At 37.7% G+C, this 15,448-nt stretch overlaps 1 pseudogene; it reads right to left on the reverse strand.

Moving 5' to 3' along the window:
* Nucleotides 1–1,967: 1,967 nt before the first annotated feature.
* On the reverse strand, nt 1,968–2,992 carry LOC133032670 (thionin-like; annotated as a pseudogene).
* Nucleotides 2,993–15,448: the final 12,456 nt, after the last annotated feature.

A 15,448-nucleotide genomic window follows, 5' to 3' on the forward strand; every position in this document is an offset into this window, starting at 1 on the left:
CACACAAACTCACAAAGGTTCTTTTATACCACTACAACAAAAGGGACATTTTATCCCACTTTTTACATTTGATAAAATAAAAAGTGGGATAAAAACTTTTGATCCCACTTTTACATTTGCAACCTTAAAGAAATGTTAGGAACAAGGGCCTTGTTTGGCAATCAGACAAAAAAGAATGTTGGAAATGAGATTTTTAAGCATTTGCCAAACGCAACCTTAGCATTTTAAGTGGGACTTTTTATCCCGGTTTTTATGTAAAAACCGGGATAAAAAGTCCCACCCTATTTTTTTTTATAGCTACACATATATAAGACACATTTAGGTTTAGGGTTTCATTATATGGGTTCTCTTCCGCCGCTCGCTCTCTCTCTCTCTCTTTCTCAAGATTGTAAGCTTCTCTCTCTCACTCCATGTTCTCTCTCTACTGCTCTCTCTCCATGTTCTCTCTTCCGCCAAATGAAGGACCAACCCGACTGGCCACCTTTATCCGACCACATATAACCCAACAGAGGGCGAATCTAAGCCCCATACCCTCCAAAACCTCCAGGTATTATTTCATCTTGTTCTTATTTTTTTTTTTGCTAAAACTCGGTCATCATTCTGGATCTCTCTCCTTCTTTCTTTTCTCAGGTTGACAGAGCTGCTGTGTGGCCATTCGTCGGTCACAGTGCTTCTAGGTTCTTGGCGTTTCGTGGTGCACGAAGCTTCGTTATTGGTGGTCCTTGATGGGTTTTTTTTTTTTTTTTTTTTTTTTTTTTTTTTTTTTATGTTGTGAACCCTTGATGATGTATTAATTTTTACATTATGATATAAATTTTTGAAATCTGATTGTAAAAACTGTTTCAAGGAACTAATATAATTTTTTTTAATTATAATTATGGCTTTTAATCTCAGTTATTTCATAAAAACTGAGATAAAAAAGGATTAATTGTAAAAACTATTTCAAGGAACTAATATAATTTTTTTTTTGGTTTATTTTTTTATTATAATTTTGGCTTTTAATCCCGGTTATTTCATAAAAACCGGGATAAAAAAAGACTTTTTATCCCGGTTTTTATGTAATAACCGGGATTAAAAGTATCTTTTTATCCCAGTTTTTATGTAATAACCGGGATAAAAAGTCTCTCTTTTATCCCGGTTTTTCAAAGACTTTTTATCCCACTGGCATATATCCCGGTTTTTTATTTTAGCGAAAACTGGGATAAAAAGCCTTAAAAACCGGGATTAAAGGCCTTTGTTTGTAGTAGTGTACGATTTGGACATTATCATCTATCTCCAAGCTGGGTTAGGTTTGTCCTCTCAAATTTTAAGTTTTTTAAATAGCGAGTCGGCAAATTTTGAGCTGTGATGATGACTTGTGAGTATGGATGTTGCTAAACTCTATTTTTTAAAAGCTATATATTGGTAACGATGATGATGATGAAAAATAGTTTCAGTCATGGACATTTGGCAAAATTTTATATAAAAATAAGTTTAATTTTTGTAAAAAAAAATTATAATAAATATTATAATTAAATGGTTAAACTGTTAAAATTATTATAGTAGGGATTTATATATAAATAAAAAATAATACTGCTTATAAATTTTAATTGCTAAAAAAGTCTTGATAAATATTTATTTAATTATTTAAAAAAAATAGTTAACTATAGTTAATTAATTCTAAAAATAGAACTTTTACCTGTTCGTAACCTGCTATTGCAGGTAAAAAAAATGTAACCATGATGGTTACAATAAAAATGTAACCATTGAATAGTCACCCATATATATATATATATATATATATATTCTACCAACATCTCAAAATTAATAAACACTTTGAAGAGTGGATCACACAGTGGTACCATTTTTGAGGCCAAACCGATTAACAATGTGACAGGAAAAGATTTTGAAGTTAAATAAGATGAGACTGAAATTTATACGGCGTGTGGAATATAAATAGAAACCAACCAAAATAATTGAGAAGAAGATTAAAACAAGACACATATTAATTAGTCTTTATTAATTTGGATAACAACAAGTAGAAGAATATACAATCTAGGATCGACAATCTTCTATGACACATACAAACCGAAAACACCTTAAATACAAGTAGCTAGATAGCATTAGACAAGTCTAGCATATTTTTGTCACATTATATATGACAATTATTGAAAGCCAAGAAAATACGACACCCCTTAGATGACAATTATTACTCCTTCATAGCAATTTCAATTGGAGTAGCAGTAATGGAACCCTTAGTGCAAATAGCAAAACCTGCCTTGGTATATTTTTCAATAGCTTCCTTCACAACTTCACTTGCGTCTAGTTAATTAGTCACCAAAACAATTAATAAGTTGCATATAATTAGAATAATAGTAAGAAATAAGCATAATAATAATAATAATAATAATAATAATAATAATAATAATAATAATAATAATAATAATAATAATAATAATAATAATAATAATAATAATAAAGAAGGTTTAATTACCAGAGTCTTGGAGAGTGGTTAAGGGATCGGACACACAGAGGATGTACACCCCAACTTACAGTATTCATTGACAGAATCACCACCTTAGTTAAATGAGTCAAATTTAAATGATGTTAACTAATCAATAATGAATTATTAGTGCAAACAATAATTAAATGAGTTTGTTTATTTTAAGTACCATTATTTTTGAGAATGTCATGCTTATAACCGTCGGGACATGTATTCCCAAGAATGATTTTGCATCCACTGAGTTTTGCACAAAATTCTCTGGAGCCTCCCGTAAAACGACATGCATCGTAGATATTTCTAGCAGCGGTTGTTGGACAACAACTCTTCGCCTCAACTTGAATTTGTCCCAAAACAAGGCTCACTAACAGAACACACACAATAACCCTAGTTTTGCCTTCCATATTGATCTTCTATTAGTTTTTAGTTCACTCTACTATATATCTTCTTACAAAATATTTATTATAGAGACACTTTGTTATTGATGAACTTGTTAATGAAACTACTAGTATATATAGCCAACTTATATAGTAGTAAGCTTTACCTACTAGTACCTATCTTATATCCCACATTTAAAATGATTACTGTAAAAGTAAATAGAAAAGTATCATCATGAAGAAGAAACATAGATTATTTTTTTTTGGTAAGTAACTTTTCATTTCTATCAAACATAAATTAGGTACAAGACATATATAGTTAAAATAAGGAACTTGTACTGTAAAAAAATAATAAGCCAAAACCAACCATACATGTAAATCAACAATCCAAACAATCTACAATGCTGATTTTATGAGTCAAAAAAATGAGAAACATCAATCATTTAAATTTAAATGGTCATGCAATACTTTAATTTCTATATACATACTTACAAATAATATATATACTATTAGGTATTAGGTATTAGGTAAACATCAAATTTAAGATACTAACATGTGATAGATACTCTTAAGTATATATATTTGAAATTACATATACTAATTCATATATACTTGTATTATATTATTTATACACTACTACAAAAATGGGTTTTCTCGATATTTTTAAATAATCGTTTAAAGTATTCCCGTCGGTTTCTATAACCGTCGCCTATACAACCGTCGTAAAACGGGCATAATAGGCGACGGTTCAGAACCGTCGCTAATGTGGGTTTTCCGACGATTTAAAATTGTCGCCTATAACTGGGTATAGGCGACGGTTTATAACCATGCCTTATACTATAGGCGGGCACGATTTAAAACCGTCGCCTATACCCTGTTATAGGCGACGGTTTTAAACTGTCGGGAATGTAAAAAAAAAGAAAAAAAAATAAAAATCTATATTTTCTCCCATTTTTTTCCTCCATTAGCTTTATAATTTTACCTAAATTAAAATAAAATAACTAATTAATTTTTTTACAATAACAACTTCATTTAAAACACATTAAATTTATACAATAACAAAATAAATATATATAATAAATAAAAAAGTGTATAAATAAATAAATGTATTTATACCAAGCTTGGAGAGAGAGAAAGAGAGAGAGGGAGACAGACGAGAGATGCTGGTGGTCCGACGTATGAGACGAAGATGAGAGGGACACCGACGGGATGTGGTGGTGGTTCGACGTATGAGACGAAGAGTAGAGGGAGACCGACGGGAGGAGGGGTGGGTGGAGATTGATAGACGAGAGAGACAAGAAGAAATGGAGATCGAGAGAGGGAGGAAGACGGCGAGAGAGAAGGGAGATGGTGCGGAGGCGTGGATGGGGTTTGAAGAGTTAAAGATTTTCATTTTAGGGTGTGAGAAATGGAGAAGAAATAGGTGAGAAGATATAGGTGGGCATGTGGGAAATAGAAAAAAAAGTGGGTGGCCATCTTCCTTCACTCCTTTCATAATCACCATAGATCCTTTGCATAGTTTGATTTGTCCATCTTTGATCTTGCTTTCAATCTGCAAGTCATCAAGCACACTTAGTGAAATCAAGTTTCTAGCTAGGTTAGGCACATACCTCACACCTCTAAGTGATCTGACCACTCCATCAAACATCTTGAAGCTCACTGTCCCTATGCCTTCAATTCCACATGTTTGATTATTATCCAGTATGACTTTTCCTCCTCTGACATCTCTATAACCAGATAGCAATTCTCTGTTGTTTGTCATATGAAATGTACAACCAGAATCTAGGATCCAATCATCCTTCAAATTAGTAGCAGCCACATACACTTCCCCACTGTCATAGCCATCACTGTAATTAGCTTCTTGATGTTCCCTATGCTTGTAACTGTCTAATTTTTGAGAATTATTGTCATTTCCATCAGATTTGTACTTGTTGCTTTTCTTCCAAAAATAGCAATCTCTCCTAAGATGTCCAGGTTTTCCACAATGATAACAACCATTGGGATCCTTAGGATTTCTTGGTTGAAACTTAGATTTTCCAGAGTGATGACTACTGGAATCCCTACTTGAACTCCTCCCCTTTTTGTGCCAAGGTTTCTTGTGTACAGATCTTCCTCTGCTTAGGTTTAATTCACCATGAGAACCATTGTGCTTTTCTGTTTTCATTTCAAGATCCTTAGACTTCAGGGCAGATATGACTTCCTCCAAAGTAATTTCTGTCCTTCCATATTTTATTGCATTCTTAACTTCTCTATAGGATTCTGGTAGAGAATTAAGAATTATAATTGCTTGGTTTTCATCACTAAGGGCTTCATTTTCACCAGAGTTGGCTAGTTCAATGTGTAGTCTCAAGAATTCATCTAGGTTCTGTTCAAGAGTCTTAGAGTGTGACATCTTGAATCCAAAGATCCTCTCCTTCAAATAGATCTTATTTGTTAGGGATTTCTTCTGAAATTGTTCCTCTAACTTTTTCCAGATTTTAGCAGGGGTTTCTTCATTGTCAACTTGTCTGATAATTGCATCAGATAGGTTGAAAATGATGATTCCAGTTGCTGTCTCAAGCAACTCTTCTTGCTGAACTTTGGTAGTTCCATCAGGCCATTCAATGGGATCATTTAACACTCTAAGCAGCTTCTGTTGTGCTAGTAATGACCTGATCTTCCTTCTCCAAATTCTATAGTCTCCAGATCCATCAAACCTGTCAATGTCAACTTTGATATTGCTCATGTTAGTAAATTCAGAAAAGAAAATAACTTTCTGTTAAGGGAAAGAATAACAGTTTGAACATTCAAACTCCCTCTTGATCAAGATTCTCCTTCAAGAACCAATTTCCTCCAATCTTAATCACCTTCTTCTCCCTTCTTGTGAGTCTTTCTTGCTGTTGAAACCAGCTCTGATACCACTGTAGGAAATTTACAGATTTATCCTACACAACTCACACACACACAAGTTATTTCACAAGGTCAATTTTGACCTTTCTTGCACTTAATTTGGATCACACACAATTGACACGTATTAGGTTTTATATATTGCTTTTATTGTTCCTTTTACTTTACCAATATTATGCTTTATGTCTGAACAGCCTTCGAAGGACATAAAGAAAAATTAGGGCAAAAGTATATCAAAGATGAGGGGTTAAACAAGGAGAATCGACTCTGATTTTGAGCAGATTCCTAAAGAAAATTATGCAGAAATAAAGCAATACACAAGTGCAGAGATTAGGGTGAGAGAGATAGCAAACACAGAGAGTTTTACAAGGTTCACCCCCTGAAATTGGGGCTACGTCCTTGGTGAGCTGCCTCAGAGAAAGATCAGCCACAATCCACTATCAAGATCGATGATTACATCAAGTTTCTGAGCTCCAAGACACATGTATCGTCTGGTAGCTCTCAGTTCTTCAAACCAGGTATGTACAATCTCTCTCTCAAACTTTTTCTTTCTTTTTCTTCTCTCAGGATCGAACAGATCCTCTCACTTCTCTCTTCCTCTCTAACTCTACTCTTTTCTTTCTGTTTACACACGAGAGAAACTCTCTCTGTCTAGGTCTGAAGTTTTCATCTTATTTTCTCTGGAGATCTGAGAAGTATTTTGAAGCTGTAAGTCTCTTTTGTTTTTGTTCTTCTATTTATATATGTAGTAGCTGAGAAAGGTTAGTTAGAGAATAACTAATAACTGTCTTGATGTGGGATTGCATACGGATAGGTTAGTTAGGATTTTAACTAACTGTTTTGACTTTAATAACTGTTACAGGTTGACTTATATGGGGAATTAATCCAACGAATTCCACCTGATTCCTCATATAAGTTGACCTGTAATAGTTAGTTCTTCTCTGAGGGTCCTAGCTCGAGTCTCCTTTAGGTTATCCTCCAGTGTCTACCCCTAATAAATTCATGCAAAGCTTGAATTTGTGAAGGGTAACAATTTTGGTTCCCATATCAGCAGGATTTTCTTCTGTTGGTATCTTCTGAACTGAAACTAGCTCTTGGGTCACTTTATCCCTGATAAAGTGATACTTGATCTCAATATGTTTAGTTCTGTCGTGAAAAACTGGGTTTTTACACAAGTGTATACAACTTTGACTGTCTGAATACACTATGGGAACCTGCTTAACCTTAGTAATTTCTTCTAGGAGACCTTGAAGCCACAGTGCTTCTTTTATTGCTTCTGTTACAGCAATATACTCTGATTCTGTTGTTGATAATGCAACAACTGGTTGGAGTTGGACTTTCCAACTTATGCAACAGCCTCCTATTGTAAAATAGTATGCTGTTGTTGACCTTCTACTGTCTCTGTCACCAGCATAATCAGCATCACTATATCCTTCAATTAGGAGCTTAGAATTAAGTCTTCTATACACCAATCCTACCTTAGCAGTGCCTGCTATGTACCTCATAGCCCATTTCATTGCTTTCCAATGTTCTTTCCCAGGGTTAGCCATATATTTGCTTAGGACACTCATAGTGTGTGCTAGATCAGGTCTAGTACACACCATTAAATACATAACAAATCCAACAACATTTGAATAGGGGACTTATTTCATTTCTTCTATATGCTTTGGTTCTGTAGGGAATTGAGCTTTAGACAATTGATGTTGATAGGTGATAGGTTGCTTTGTTATCTTGGCATCTTCCATAGAGAATCTCTTAATGAGCTTGTGTATGTAGTCTTCTTGGTTTAGAACCAGTTTCTCTTTCTGCCTATCCCTCTTGATATTCATTCCAAGTATCTTAGTAGCCTCTCCTAGTTCCTTCATTTCAAATTCTGCCTTCAATAAGTTCTTTAAGTTTTCTACCTTGGCCTTTTCCTTGCTTATGATTAGCATATCATCTACATATAGAAGTAGATATATGGCTGTATGCACATCTGCCCCTTTGTAGTACAAGCAGTGATCATAGTAGCTCCTTAACTAACCTTGTTTTATCATGAAAGTGTCAAACCTCTTGTTCCATTGCCTTGGTGATTTCTTAAGCCCATATAGAGACTTTTCTAGCTTACACACTAAGTGTTCTTCTCCTTTCTTAATGTACCCTTTAGGCTGCTCCATATATATGTCTTCTTCTAACTCTCCATTTAAGAAAGCAGTAGTCACATCCATTTGCTCCACTTCTAGGTCAAATTGTGTAGCCATAGCCAGCATTATTCTTATTGTTTTGTATTTCACTACAGGGGAAAAAATCTCTGTATAGTCTATTCCTTCCTTTTGACTAAAACCCTTAGCCACTAGCCTTGCCTTGTATCTTGTAGGTTCACCAGGTTTGTTCCCTTCTTTGTGTTTGAACAACCATTTACATGCAATGACATTCTTTCCATCAGGTCTCTTAACCACTTTCCAAGTTTTGTTCTTCCTTAGAGAATCCATTTCATCGTCCATTGCTTTTGACCATTTTCCAGAATTCTTATCTTGCATAGCTTCTTCATAAGAATTAGGTTCAGTTGTAGATATCTCCATTGCACTTAGAAAAGCATAGGCCAGAACTTAATTCCATGCATTGAAACTAAATCTCTGAGTAGGCTTAGAAACTCTCTTGCTTCTATCTCTTGTAAGTTGATACTCCCTTAGGTCTTGATCCCCTTGTTCCTCAGCTTGTTCTGTTTCATCTTGAACTACCTGATTTGGTTCAGGTTCCACCTGAACTGGTTGGACAGGTTCTGCCTCTGTCTGAACTTGTTCCACCTGAACAAGTTCCACCTGATTCACATCAGGTTCTTCATCAGGATTTTCCTGAATGTTGGGTTGTAACTCAAAATCTGATATGCCTGCAGGGTTAGTTAAAATATCTGCACTAGGAGTTTTGTTAGATAAATAGGGAAAAATATTCTCTTTAAAAATTACATCCCTACTTGTAATAGTTTTTAAGCCCCCTTGATCTCTTAGCCAAATCCTATAACCTTTAACTCCCTCAGGGTAGCCTAGAAAAACTCCTTTGATTGCCCTTGGTTCTAATTTCCCAACACTTTGGTGTGCATATGCAGCACACCCAAAGACTCTAAGATTAGACAAGTCTGGTGGTTTTCCAGACCAAAGTTCCTCAGGTGTCTTTAAGTTTATTGCACTAGAAGGACACCTATTTATCAAATAGGCAGCAGTAACAACTGCCTCACCCCAAAAACCTTTAGACAGACCAGCACTAAACAACATGCACCTAGACTTATTTAGCAAAGTTCTATTCATCCTTTCTGCCACTCCATTTTGTTGGGGTGTGTGCCTAACAGACTTGTGTCTCATGATACCATGTTCCTTGCAGTAATTATTAAACAAGTCATTACAAAATTCTAGGCCATTATCAGTTCTCAACACCTTAATTTTCCTATCAGTTTGATTTTCCATTAGGGTTTTCCAATGCACAAATTTTTGAAAAGCATCATTCTTATTTTGAAGCAAATAGACCCAAACTTTCCTTGAAAAATCATCAACAATAGATAGGAAATAAGAGCAGCCACCATGAGTATTAACTTTCTCAGGTCCCCATAAATCAAAATGTATATATTCCATTATATGTTTTGATTTATGGATACCAGTATTGAATTTTAATCTGTGGTGCTTTCCTAGAATACAATGTTCACAGAAATCTACCTTAGATACCTTATCTTTGCCAAGTAGTTTTTGATTGTTGACTATTTGCAGCCCCTTTTCACTGATGTGACCTAGCCTCCTATGCCATAGAGTAGCTTTGTCATCTTCAGGTGTTGGAACAACATTGTTGCAGCTTATTATAGGTTCCCCACATAGGTAGTAAAGTCCATCTTCCTTCACTCCTTTCATAATCACCATAGATCCTTTGCATAGTTTGATTTGTCCATCTTTGATCTTGCTTTCAATCTGCAAGTCATCAAGCACACTTAGTGAAATCAAGTTTCTAGCTAGGTTAGGCACATACCTCACACCTCTAAGTGATCTGACCACTCCATCAAACATCTTGAAGCTCACTGTCCCTATGCCTTCAATTCCACATGTTTGATTATTATCCAGTATGACTTTTCCTCCTCTGACATCTCTATAACCAGATAGCAATTCTCTGTTGTTTGTCATATGAAATGTACAACCAGAATCTAGGATCCAATCATCCTTCAAATTAGTAGCAGCCACATACACTTCCCCACTGTCATAGCCATCACTGTAATTAGCTTCTTGATGTTCCCTATGCCTGTAACTGTCTAATTTTTGAGAATTATTGTCATTTCCATCAGATTTGTACTTGTTGCTTTTCTTCCAAAAATAGCAATCTCTCCTAAGATGTCCAGGTTTTCCACAATGATAACAACCATTGGGATCCTTAGGATTTCTTGGTTGAAACTTAGATTGTAACACCCTAACTATCTTAGGCGTATTACGTGAATTTTTAAACGTACTGTGCAGCTCGTTGCTAGTCAACGAGGTTTATGGAAAAACGTGATTAATTAAAATTTTTCTTTTTCATTAAACTTATAAACCATTTTGCAAAAAGTCTCGGGATCCCGATTTATAAAAATATTTACAAACGTTTTTACTGTTCAACTTTTACATCAAAATAAAGTCGTCTAACGACAGTTACAAAATCTCAGCCCTGCTGTCCCGAGGATCGTACGCTCCAGGCCTAACCGCCCCGACATGTACAATCTCATATGCTCGGTCACGGTCCATCAGCTACAGCCTTGCCTTTACCTACACATGAACGTAAACTGTGAGTCGACAGACTCAGTAAGAAAAGCATAATAATAACATACATAAAACTGACTGCCGTGTACAACACGATACTGAGTCCCGCTACTGCCATGTCCAACATGGTACTGAGCACTACTGCCATGTCCAACATGGTACTGAGTTTTGAACGTTCAGGGGACGGTACTATTGACAAGTATCCTCCTGATCGGTCGAACCGGTCATACTCCGCCGCTGGTCATACTCCGGCCTGTACCGACGGGATAGGTCAATAGCACCGAACCACCAACTGTCACTGATCGGTCGAACCGGTCATACTCCGGCTGCTGGTCATACTCCAGCCTGTACCGACGTGACAGGGTTGGGTGGTTCGAAGCCTAAATACATATCTAATGTAATCTAACAGGCTTCCTACATGCACGCTAAACATGTAATCTACATATGCATACTGTTATACTAATCTTACCTGGATTCCGATTTCAGGTGTGCGGCCAACCCGACCGGAACCGAAGCCGAACTGGCGGATTACTGGCTCCTAAACCATAAAAATCACAACGCTATAAGTGACACGCTAAATCACTTCCCGGGGACTAAAACTTGAAACTAAAAGTTTCCTATCGATAAAAAGCATGGCAATACCCCTAAAAACCCAAAAACGAGGAAAACTAGGGTTCGAAAATCCCCAACCGGCAGATCAGGTTGCCCAACCGGAATTCCGGTTCTGGGAAATTCTGAACCCCCATCCGCAATTCCGGATGCTCAACCGGAATTCCGGTTCCTCGCAGGCAGCAAACTAAAAATCTCCTAACTTGACCAATTCGAACCCAATTGATCCCAAACTTTCCAGACCTGTTCTATATGCCCCAAATAACAATTCCAAGGCATCAAACCTACCCAGAAACCACATACACAAAATTCACCATTGGAGCTCAAGCTTTGAGTTCCAAACTCAAGCTTGAGCAAAACCACCTAACATGCATCCTAACCTATTTAATTCTACTCAAGTAAGCATATAATCACCTCTGAAAACATACAGAAACATCCAGCAATTCACAGAAACCAAACATGGCATTTTCTCTCAAAATCACATATTTTCACATATAAACCTCTAGCATGCTCAACCTAGTAATCAAGCATCAAAACAACCCTAAACTAACATGCTTAAACTCAAAATAATAATCAGATTACAGCAGCAACAACAACAACTATTCAAGCATGCATTTCATCTATTTTCACCATTTTTTTCAAGAAAAACAAGTAAGAGATTAAAGCCAAGAATTACCTTAAAGAAAACTCACTTGATCTAGCAAAACCACTAGCAATCACCAACCAAAAAAATCCCAGCTTGAACCCCCAAGCTCAGCCGAAAGAGAGGAAAAGAGAGAGAGAGTTTCTATTTTTGAATTTCTAATTTTTTTGACTAAGTTTGGAAAATGAAGAAAACTAAAGAATAAAGCCATATAATACCATTTATTAAATCCTTTTTCAGCCAAAAACAATTAAATAAATAAACATTTAATTCCAATTAAAAGTCACTAAAAGACAAAACACTAATGGGGCAAAAAGACCATTTTGCCCCTCCACCATAAAATCATGAAAATCATACTAAAGGGGTATTTTTGGGACATTCTAAATTCCCGGCCATTCCCGACATTCCCAATGTCTAAAACCCGTCCCCAAAATACTAACATACTAAGTTGTGATTTCTACTGAGCCAAACGCCGCGTTCCAAAATACGGACAATCGAAATGCGAAATATAAAAACTGCTGATGACATAATTATGCATATCTGAATTCCATAAATATCAATACTAAATTATTTAAATAGCTATAAATAATTTCATGATTAACATAAATAACTGCTAATTTCCAAATTAACTAAGCGGGCTTTACATAGATTTTCCAGAGTGATGACTACTGGAATCCCTACTTGAACTCCTCCCCTTTTTGTGCCAAGGTTTCTTGTGTACAGATCTTCCTCTGCTTAGGTTTAATTCACCATGAGAACCATTGTGCTTTTCTGTTTTCATTTCAAGATCCTTAGACTTCAAGGCAGATATGACTTCCTCCAAAGTAATTTTTGTCCTTCCATATTTTATTGCATTCTTAACTTCTCTATAGGATTCTGGTAGAGAATTAAGAATTATAATTGCTTGGTTTTCATCACTAAGGGCTTCATTTTCACCAGAGTTGGCTAGTTCAATGTGTAGTCTCAAGAATTCATCTAGGTTCTGTTCAAGAGTCTTAGAGTGTGACATCTTGAACAACTATCCCCCCCTTAAAAGGATTTCGTCCCCGAAATCTAACCTGAATAACTCTGGATATTGAGCTCGCATATCTGATTCTAGCTCCCAGGTGGCTTCTTCCACCTTACTGTTTCTCCAGAGAACCTTGACCAACGCTATGGTCTTATTCCGAAGGACTTTATCCTTTCTATCCAGGATCTGCACTGGCTGTTCCTCATAAGACATATCTGACTGAAGCTGAAGGCTCTCATAACTGAGTATATGAGAGGGGTCTGAAACGTATTTTCTCAACATTGAGACATGAAATACATTGTGCACTGCTGATAAAGCTGGAGGCAATGCTAACCGATATGCCACTTGACCTATCTTCTCGAGAATCTCGAAAGGTCCTGTAAATCTAGGGCATAACTTGCCTCTTTTCCCGAAACGTTTAATCCCCTTCATCGGAGATACTCGCAAAAACACATGGTCCCCTACTCGGAACTCAACATCCCTACGTTTCGGATCTGCGTAACTCTTCTGTCTGCTCTGGGAGGCAAGCATTCTAGCTTTAATCTTCTCTATTGCCTCATTGGTCCGTTGAACTGACTCTGGACCTAGGTATTTCCTCTCCCCTGTCTCATCCCAGTGGATAGGGGATCTGCATTTTCTACCGTACAACAGTTCGTAGGGTGCCATCCCTATCGTACTCTGGTAACTGTTGTTGTAAGAGAACTCTATCAACGGTAGATAATTACTCCATGAACCCTCAAAGTCCATAACACAGGCTCTCAGCATATCCTCCAATATCTGAATTGTCCTTTCGGACTGACCATCTGTCTGAGGATGAAATGCTGTACTGAATTTTAGTTTCGTACCCATTGCCCGTTGCAAACTCTGCCAAAATTTGGAGGTGAATTTCGGATCCCTGTCCGAAACTATAGATTTCGGTACCCCGTGAAGTCTCACTATCTCCCTGACATATAACTCTGCCAACTGATCCACTGAAAATGTCGTTCTAACCGGCAGAAAATGAGCAGATTTCGTAAATCGATCCACCACTACCCAGATGGAGTCATACATACCCGTGGTCCTAGGTAACCCGACCACAAAATCCATCGTAATATCCTCCCATTTCCATTCTGGTAGGGTTAGAGGCTGCAACAACCCTGCAGGTCTCTGATGTTCAGCCTTGATCTGCTGACACGTGAGGCATCTCGATACGAATTCTACCAAATTCTTCTTCATACCGTTCCACCAGAAGTACGGTTTCAAGTCTTGGTACATCTTGGTGGTGCCGGGATGCAGAGAATATGGAGTAGAATGAGCCTCCTCAAAGATCTCGTTTCTCAAGTCCACACTGTTCGGGACACAAACCCTGGCTTTATACAAAAGCACCCCACTAGCTGACACTGAAAAGTCTTTGGCTTGACCAGCCAATACCTCATCTCGGATCTTCACTAACTCCGGATCTGTCGTCTGAGCAACCTTTATTCTTTCTAACAGATCAGATTGCAGCGTTAAGTTGTGAAGCTGACCTACCACAAACTCAATGCTGGATCTAACCATATCCTCTGCTAGCTGAGGTGAGATCTGAACCATGCTAGCTACTTGCCCGGGACCCTTTCTGCTCAGGGCATCGGCCACTACATAGGCTTTCCCGGGATGGTAAAGGATCTCACAATCATAATCTTTTACTAGTTCCAACCAACGCCTTTGTCTCATGTTCAAATCCTTCTGAGTAAAGAAATACTTGAGACTTTTATGGTCGGTATAGATCTCGCACTTCTCCCCATAAAGGTAATGCCGCCAAATCTTCAGTGCAAAAACCACTGCGGCCAATTCTAAATCATGAGTCGGGTATCGCTGTTCATAATCCTTTAACTGACGGGAGGCGTAAGCGATAACCCGATCGGCCTGCATCAATACGCACCCCAAACCCTGTTTGGATGCGTCACAAGCATGACCACGAACTTCTCCTCGTCCGAAGGCAAAGCTAGCACCGGAGCAGTAATCAACCTCTCGTTTCGGCCTCCCGAAAACTAGCTTCGCATTTATCCGACTCGGATAAATCGCTGATTCTTCTTTGTAAGCTCGGTTAGGGGCATTGAAATTTTGGAGAACCCCTCCACGAACCTACGGTAGTACCCCGCTAATCCCAAGAAGCTTCGATCTCCGTCACCGTCTTCGGTCTCGCCAATCCCCGACGGATTCAATCTTCCCGGGATCCACCTTGATCCCATCTTTACTCACACTGTGCCCTAGGAAGGACACCTGAGACAACCAGAACTCACATTTCTTGAACTTGGCGTAGAGCTTATGTTCTCGAAGTCGTTGCAGTACCATCTGAAGATGTAACTCATGCTCCTCTTCTGACTGAGAGTACACGAGGATGTCGTCGATAAACACAATCACACAGATATCGAGGAAATCCTTGAATACTCTATTCATCGTGTCCATGAATGCCGCGGGAGCATTGGTTAGTCCGAATGACATAACCAGGACTCGTAGTGTCCATACCTAGTGCGGAAAGCCGTCTTTGGAATGTCCTCCTCTCGGATTCTCAACTGATGATAACCCGAACGGAGATCAATCTTAGAAAAGACCGTCTTCCCCTGAAGCTGATCGAACAAGTCATCGATCCTAGGTAATGGATATTTATTCTTCACCGTCAGCTTGTTCAACTCCCTGTAGTCGATGCACATCCTCATAGATCCATCCTTCTTCTTG

This window comes from Cannabis sativa, chromosome X (genome assembly GCF_029168945.1).
Source record: "Cannabis sativa cultivar Pink pepper isolate KNU-18-1 chromosome X, ASM2916894v1, whole genome shotgun sequence".
Classification (NCBI taxonomy): Eukaryota; Viridiplantae; Streptophyta; class Magnoliopsida; order Rosales; family Cannabaceae; genus Cannabis; species Cannabis sativa.